The sequence below is a fragment of the Salmo salar genome, chromosome ssa10 (assembly GCF_905237065.1).
Source record: "Salmo salar chromosome ssa10, Ssal_v3.1, whole genome shotgun sequence".
In the NCBI taxonomy this organism is placed as follows: domain Eukaryota; kingdom Metazoa; phylum Chordata; class Actinopteri; order Salmoniformes; family Salmonidae; genus Salmo; species Salmo salar.
The window spans coordinates 41,530,991-41,539,547 of record NC_059451.1 but is presented as its reverse complement, the minus strand read 5'-3'; the positions used below and the strand labels follow the sequence as shown (position 1 = coordinate 41,539,547).

Here is an 8,557-nt window from a genome sequence, read left to right as displayed (position 1 = left end):
CCCAGCCCCCAGAAAAACCACAGCACCTAGCTTCCACATCCTAGCCCCTAGCTCTTACACCCTAGCCCCTAGCTCGTACTGGCTCCACAGAGAGCAGTGGATCTCTGAGCTGAGCTGCTTGCTTCTGCCTGATCGCTCTCACTCTCTCAAATTCAAAAGGCGTTATTGGCATGGAAAGTGTTACCACGTACATTGCCAAAGCGAACGCATAGAACACTATCTGTCTGTCTGTCTGTCTGTCTGTCTGTCTGTCTGTCTGTCTGTCTGTCTGTCTGTCTGTCTGTCTGTCTGTCTGTCTGTCTGTCTGTCTGTCTGTCTGTCTGTCTGTCTGTCTGTCTGTCTGTCTTCCTCTCTTCCTCTCTTTCTCTCTCTTTCTCTCTCTCTCTCTTTCTCTCTCTCTCTCGCTCCATCTCTCTCTCCCCCTCCCTTTCTCTCTTCATGTCAGAGAGGAATCACATTAAAGCATGCTGGAGGTGCCTGAGTCACCGCTTCTACTGTGTGGGAGGCCAGGCCTGAAGACAGCAGGACGGAGAGAGGGAACGAGATAAGGAAAGAGAGAGAGAGAAAAAGAGAGATATGAATTGAGAGAAAGTGTTGGTATGTGGGTGTGTGTGAGTGAGTAGTTCTGTGTGTTATAAGCGTGTTATTGACTACTCCACATTGCTCCCACTTCCCATTTGTAGTTACAGAGAAATCAATCAAGCTCAAAATGGCTGTGAGATACAGAATAACTCTATCGTGATGGATGACTGAGACGAAGTTACAAGTAGTAAGCTTATGGGAAAGACAACCCAAACTGGTATCCTTGAGTGCCTTTATTAATGTTATTACTGCTATTATGTTGCTCATACTGGGACCCTCCTCAACCACCTGCTCTCATAACTCTTATCTTTCATATCTGATATCTGTTTTTCCCCAAGCAGACCAGAAGGGAGGGAGGGAGGGAGGCAGTCAGGTAGACCAGCAGGCAGACAGACCAGGAGGGAGGGAGGCAGTCAGGCAGACCAGCGGGTAGTCAGACCAGTAGGGAGGGAGGCAGACCAGCAGGCAGGCAGACCAGGAGGGAGGGAGGGAGGCAGTCAGGTAGACCAGCAGGCAGGCAGACCAGGAGGGAGGGAGGGAGGGAGGCAGTCAGGCAGACCAGGAGGCAGGCAGACCAGGAGGGAGGGAGGGAGGCAGTCAGGCAGACCAGCGGGCAGTCAGACCAGTAGGGAGGGAGGCAGACCAGCAGACAGGCAGACCAGGAGGGAGGGAGGCAGTCAGGCAGACCAGGAGGCAGGCAGACGAGGAGGGAGGGAGGCAGTCAGGCAGACCAGTGGGCAGTCAGACCACTACGGAGGGAGGCAGACCAGCAGGCAGGCAGACCAGGAGGGAGGGAGGGAGGCAGTCAGGCAGACCAGGAGGCAGGCAGACCAGGAGGGAGGGAGGCAGACTAGCAGACAGGCAGACCAGTAGGGAGGGAGGCAGACCAGCAGACAGGCAGACCAGGAGGGAGGGAGGCAGTCAGGCAGACCAGCGGGCAGTCAGACCAGTAGGGAGGGAGGCAGACCAGCAGACAGGCAGACCAGGAGGGAGGGAGGCAGTCAGGCAGACCAGCGGGCAGTCAGACCAGTAGGGAGGGAGGCAGACCAGCAGACAGGCAGACCAGGAGGGAGGGAGGGAGGCAGTCAGGCAGACCAGGAAGCAGGCAGACCAGGAGGCAGGCCGATGTAGGGATCAGCTTTCTTTGCCACCCTGAGAAAGAAAGTAAGAGAGCTCTGGGTTTGTTTTCCTTGATCCTCTCTTCTCCGGTAGAAAAACAGAATGTTGATGTCAGTCAGTCAGTCAAAGAGAGAGAGCATATTTATAGATACACTTCTCTAAAGGCCTGCCTGCTTGTCCTCCCCCGTACATGCGTCATCACAATTGAAACTTAAATTATTATTCCAGCGAAAGGCCATCGATGGAGATTTACAAAAATTATGTCCAAATATTGAGTGTATGGGATTTTACGAGCAAGTGAGCAGTGTGTGGCTAATCTTCAACGGCTCTGGGGATGAGTCTTATGCAATGGGTCACCGGCTGGGTCTAATTTTGTATCAATATATAAAGACAAAGCATTGAAAGACAAATAAAAGGTATTTTTGCTGTGATCAAATTTGTCAATACGTAGAAAGCATTGAAAGCAGCCAAATGAAGTGTCATGCCCTTGCCGTTGTCCAAGGAGTTGATATCCTTGTAGATGGTTGACACCCCAGTCTGAGTGAGAACGCTAGTAGATTTGATACTCAACATGTTCAAACTAAATTCAATCTAATGGTGTTCTTCTCCAAGTGTTTGTCATTCTTGGGCTTAATGGCAGGTGTCCATCTGTGCCTATCTATTTTGGCTAGACAGTCAATGGAGATGACAGTATTGTGTTGTTCTTTTACCTCAATTGATAAAGATGGATTTGAAACATTAGACTATATACAGAGACAAAAAATGCAGCAATTATACAGTGCATGTTGAACCACTCATAACAAAGTGACAACATATCGTTTCACTGTGTAGTTAGTGTGTGTGGATAGTTAGGTTTCACTAACTACGCTCGGCTTGAAACAGCTGTTCTGTGGGGGTGTTAGTGCACGTACAGCATTGTCTCTGTTGAGAGAACGAGAGAGAGAGGCATGCTTGTTGAAATGCGCAGCGCATACTTCATGATCGAGCGACGTGACCACACGCAGTTAACCGCAGGGCAGTGGAATGGCATGATTAAATAACAGTCATAATTCCCCGAACCGAGATTCGAGTCACAGACGGAGTCAGATCTGCGTTGAACACACTATTTTCCAATTATCTTCAATTCTCTAACTTTGCCCCTCTCTCTTGCAACGTGAATACCCTCATAAATGGTGTCGAGTGAGGAGAACCTGCTTAACTGTACTCACAAGTTCCCTGGCCGTCCGTCTGCGCCCTGAGGGAGTTGCTTTGCACCACGAAAGCGCGCGGTGTTGCGGTTCTCCTCCTCTCCCCTCCAACACTAAAAAACAAGGAGATTTAACTCAAGTCGTGCTGTTGTTTTATGGATATCACCGCTGAGATGGTAAGATTTATTATCAACCCAACCGCTCCTTCTGAAGCAATACTAGTCTGCCTATTCATCATCATGTAATGGACCACCACTCTCCTCTAAAGTGTTTTGCATAGGCTACGACAAATGGCTGTCTTTCTCTTTTGCGGTTACTACGGTGTTTATCTGCACATTTCAGAGAACAGTGTAGATGAGATTGATATTTCTGATGTTATTTAACATGCAGCCTTATTGATTTACGTGCCTTGCTTCGCATGTGAACAAGAGCGAATAACGGTATGCAATCTGCACCGCGGCCGGTGTGTGTATCAGTATGATCCGAGCGCGCCTAACCATCGCCTCGCGGGGACCGGGCATCTTGCGGCATGTGTTGAGGGAGAGTTGAGCTTAGAGGGATACTTTACAGTCGCTGGTAGGTTGATTGTTGCCCTTAGAGTGAAAGAGTAAAGATAATGTATAGAAGACTACATTACATTTAAGCCGAAATTGAAACAACACACACTGCCCTTGTCTTGTGCATCAAGAACACTCCAATGGTGTGGGTAAATTGGGTATTTTTTTCCCCCATCAATTGAATTATAGGTTAGGCTCAGAATGCAGTTATGTATTTATTTACAGGGCCACTGTCATCTGACAAAATATCTCTTTGTCAATGGACTCAATTAATTGCCATTTATAAAGCACGTTTTAATAGAGGGGTATTGATTTATGTTTGCCGTCGTAATTGCAAGGCCACACTATGAAAAGCTTCTTCAAACATCCTTTCTGTTACCGCTTTTTACAGCTATTCTCAAACGCAGCCAATTTTTTTATATAATGCTATTGTTATAAGACAACAATAACATAACATTTTAACAAAACACAATTGCTGTTTTATACGTGTAATAATATATTAATTATATATGTCTGGTCTATAGCTACGTAGGCTGCTATAACACACCACGCCCACAGCATTATTGTCTTCATATCAATTGTTAATACTGCCCCTCCCAATAATTAGCTTCATTTTTATCTAAAAAATATAACCTTCCAGGATGTATATTTTATACTTTGTATAAGACATTTTGCCTAGGCTATACCAAAATGTCCACAGTGCACTAGGGCTCACAGCAGTCCAGCATAATTGTATGATTGATTATCATGCTAATATGATTTGCTATTTGATTGTTGCTATGCTAATCATTTTCCAACCACAGAAAAACCCAGCATGTCTATAATATGGATAGCAAGCTCTATAGATGGCTATTTCTGTGTAAAACTCAAATTCCTGAGATCAATGTTTACATCCTTTCCCTAGTTTCCACACAATACATTAATAGAAAATATGGATTCAAACACGGTATAATCCAAGCCTTTTTTATACAGGATGCACATACACTATATGGTCTTGTTCCTGTATATACAGAAAGCCCACACCCTGTAGGAAACAGCTGTGTGACCTTGCAATCTGTCATTCTATCAATGAAATCACTGCTTTCTCTCCTCCCTTCCCTTCTCTCCTATTTTCTCTCCTCCCTTCCCTTCTCTCCTATTTTCTCTCCTCCCTCCCTTCCCTTCTCTCCTGTTTTCTCTCCTCCCTCCCTTCCCTTCTCTCCTATTTTCTCTCCTCCCTCCCTTCTCTTCTTTCTTCCCTTCTTTCCTCTTCTCCCAGCTTTCTCTTCTCTCCTCTCCTCCCTGCTGTTAGCAAAGGTTATACTGTAGAGGACTGGGAATATACGCTAGCAGCTTTATACTATATAGCTTTCCCTTTATCTCCTGCTCCTGGTAAATATACTGTGTGTGTGTGTGTGTGTGTGTGTGTGTGTGTGTGTGTGTGTGTGTGTGTGTGTGTGTGTGTGTGTGTGTGTGTGTGTGTGTGTGTGTGTGTGTGTGTGTGTGTGTGTGTGGCTGGAGTCTGTCCTCTGTGGACGCTGGTCTGATGGTTGGTTCTACGAAGCCTCTGTGCCATCAAATTGATTAACCTTAATAACTACCAGCTGATTTGCACAACAAAGTATATGCAGCAAACCACTGAATATTATGTGCATGCGTAGGCGTACTGAATGTGCAACTTGCTCTCAAATTCTCACTGCAGAATTAGGCCGTTTACCCATGTTTCTCCAAACGTCAAATTTCGAAGTGTTTTTGACACCCTTGGTTAACTCCTGCTCAGTATTGTTCTGTTTCTCCAAAACATAATTTTGAATGGTTAGGCCCTAGCAAAACCCAATCCTACTTGATGGTAATAGCGCTCACTGTTGCCCCTAGTGGCCGTTTATAAAGACATTTCCCGATGTCCGTTGAACATGGATAGACGTCCAATTTCGAAGTCACTCTTGAGTGATCTGCCTGAAATGTGTGTGTGTGTGTGTTTAAACTGTGTTCATGTAAATTGTGTGTGTGTGCGTGTGTGTGTGCGTGTGTGTGTTTAAACTGTATTCATGTAAATTGTGTGTGTGTGTGTGTGTGTGTGTGTGTGTGTGTGTGTGTGTGTGTGTGTGTGTGTGTGTGTGTGTGTGTGTGTGTGTGTGTGTGTGCGTGTGCGTGTGTGTTCTGGGGGATGGGTGGTTTTCTTTGCTCCTTGATAATGGTCAAACACGGTATTGGCAGTATTTGCCAATCTGTGTATACAGACAATATGGCTGCAGTCTCACTCAAAAGGAGGAGTGAATGAGTAATAATAGTTAAAGATTTAAACAGCCCATTTAACAGTGCTGCCAGGCCAGTGTAGCAGAACCCAGAGCCCAGAGGAGGAGGAAAGGACATTAGGCATGGGAACCAGTTACAGCTCAGCAGCACTACACTAAAGACAAAGTCAAACAGACTGAGCATCTTTATGCTACTTAGTTAAATAAAGGGACTCCTTGTTCTTCATGTTGATGTGGTGCCGTAACCACAATACAAGGAAGTGATGTTTTAATTTGCACTTAGTCCTACAGTATGGTGCTGTACTACGCAGTGCACAATACACATCCCTCCCCTCGCAGTTTACCATATAGCAGTTAGTCAGTACTGGGACGGGATTCATAAATCATCACAGAGTAGGAGTGCGGATCTAGGATCAGTTTTGTCTTTTAGATCACAATCAATACAATTACATGGACAAGGCGGACCTGATCCTAGATCAGCACTCCTACTCTAAGAGGCTTCATGGATACAGGCCCAGAACTCTCCTACCTCTCAGTGGTGTTTTCATTTCACCACATACTGTAGAGACAGACAGAGAGCAGCCAGACCACGCCAGGGTTGGAGACACTACTCACTCATCTGAAACTCATTGGTTAATGTAGTGTGACAGTCAGTGAGAGCAGGGAAGAGGGAGAGGGGAAGATGGAGGGAGGAAGAGGTGTAGAGGAAGTGAGAGGTATGTACTGGGGGTAGAAGCTGCAGAGGAAGAGGGAGGGAAAGGGGGATGGAGGGAGATACAGGAAGAGAAAAGGAAAGGAGGAACGGAGAGAGGTAGAGGAAGAGAGAGGGAAAGGGGGGATGGAGGGAGGAATGGGAAGAGAGAGGGAAAGGAAGGACAGAGGGAGGTAGGGGAAGAGAGAGGGAAAGGGGGGATGGAGGGAGGTAGGGGAAGAGAGAGGGGGGGTGGAGATAGGAGGAGGTGTCTGTGAAGAGAGAGGGGGATAAACTTAAAAGGTGTAAGGGCAGAGATAGGGGGAGGGAGGGAGGGAGTGAGGAGGAGGGGAAGAGGGATGTAAGGCAGGAGTTATCTATGGTAGAGTACGTATGACACAACTAAAGGAGCAGGGCTGAGTTGTGACTGTCGACATTGATAACCTCAGCCGTGAAAGTGCTCTAACGCGACGTGTAACTGTGTAGCCAGCGAGCGCCATGGCGAGACGATAACATGATCTCACGGCATGCACGGCAACAGCCCCGTAAACACTCTGTTGCACTGTGACCTCTGACCTCTGAGTTACCTGACCTGGAACACTGAAACACCTGCTTAGTCAGTGCTCTAGGTCTGCGTGATCCACCTCACTGTACTGATCCAGGATGCTGTATATAGTAGAGGACCACTATCAGTATTAGTAGCAGTCAGTGTCCTGGGAGTAGAGTGTGAACCACTGGGAGGAAGGAGAGGTCAGTAGCGACAAATCTGCTAGTATACACTGAGAGAGGTGTGCACTGTATAATACATCAACAGCACCATACATATACAGATGCCAGAATGCTGCACTCACCTCTCTCACTGGAGGACGGACATATCAGGACTGTTACTTACTTATACTGTTCATAGATAGCAACTAGGGCTGGGCGATATAAAAATCATATCATGCAATTTTTCTAAATTTTGACAGTATTTTATTAGAGGTCGACCGATTATGATTTTTCAGCGCCGATACCGATTATTGGAGGCCAAAAAAGGCCGATACCGATTACTCTGCCGATTTTTAACTATATATTTGTAGTAATGACAATTACAACAGTACTGAATGAACAATGAACACTTTTATTTTAACTTAATATAATACATAAATAAAATCAATTTATTCTCAAATAAATTATGAAACATGTTCAGTTTGGTTTAAATAATGCAAAAACACAGTGTTGGAAAATAAATTAAAGGTGTGCCATGTAAAAAAGCTAACGTTTAAGTTCCTTGCTCAGAACATGAGAACATATGAAAGCTGGTGGTTCCTTTTAACATGAGTCTTCAATATTCCCAGTTAAGAAGTTTTAAGTTGTAGTTATTATAGGAATTATGATGCGTTGACTATTTCTCTCTATACCATTTGTATTTTGACTATTGGATGTTCTTATAGGCACTTTAGTATTGCCAGCCTAATCTCGGGAGTTCATAGGCTTGAAGTCATAAACAGCGCTTTGCTTCAAGCATTGCTAAGAGCTGCTGGCAAACGCAGTAAAGTGCTGTTTGAATGAATGCTTACGAGCCTGCTGCAGCCTACCACTGCTCAGTCAGACTGCTCTATCAAAAATCAAATCATAGACTAAATTATAATAAACACACAGAAATATGAGCCTTTGGTCATTTATATGGTCAAATCCGGAAACTATAATTTCAAAAACAAAACGTTTATTCTTTTAGTGAAATACGGAACCGTTCCGTATTTCATCGAACGGGTTGCAACCCTAAGTCTAAATATTGCTGTTACATTGTACAACCTTCAATGTTATGTCATAATTATGTAACATTCTGGCAAATTAATTACGGTCTTTGTTAGGAAGAAATGGACTTCACACAGTTCGCAACGAGCCAGGCGGCCAAAACTGCTGCATATACCCTGACTCTGCTTGCACAGAACGCAAGAGAAGTGACACAATTTCCCTAGTTAATATTGCCTGCTAACATGCATTTCTTTTAACTACATATGCAGATTAAAAAAAAATATACTTCTGTGTATTGATTTTAACTTCGCTGGGCTAGGTGGGACGTGACCGTCTCACACTATTCAACAGCCAGTGAAATAGCATGGCGCGAAATACAAAACAGCAAAAATGTCATAATTTCATTTTCTCAAACAATCAACTATTTTACACCATTTTAAAGATAAGACT

General features: G+C 44.9%; 1 protein-coding gene across 2 annotated transcripts in view; it reads left to right on the top strand.

Moving 5' to 3' along the window:
* Positions 1–2,632: 2,632 nt before the first annotated feature.
* The window catches only part of adcyap1r1b (adenylate cyclase activating polypeptide 1b (pituitary) receptor type I), an 85,581-nt gene continuing 79,656 nt past the window's right edge, over positions 2,633–8,557 (top strand). Inside the window, exon 1 of one of the 2 annotated variants that reach the window (XM_014123308.2) lies at positions 2,633–3,064. The gene's annotated coding sequence lies outside the window, so the exon portion shown is untranslated. The remainder of the gene's footprint in view (positions 3,065–8,557) is intronic. The other variant, XM_014123310.2, reaches the window with a different exon arrangement.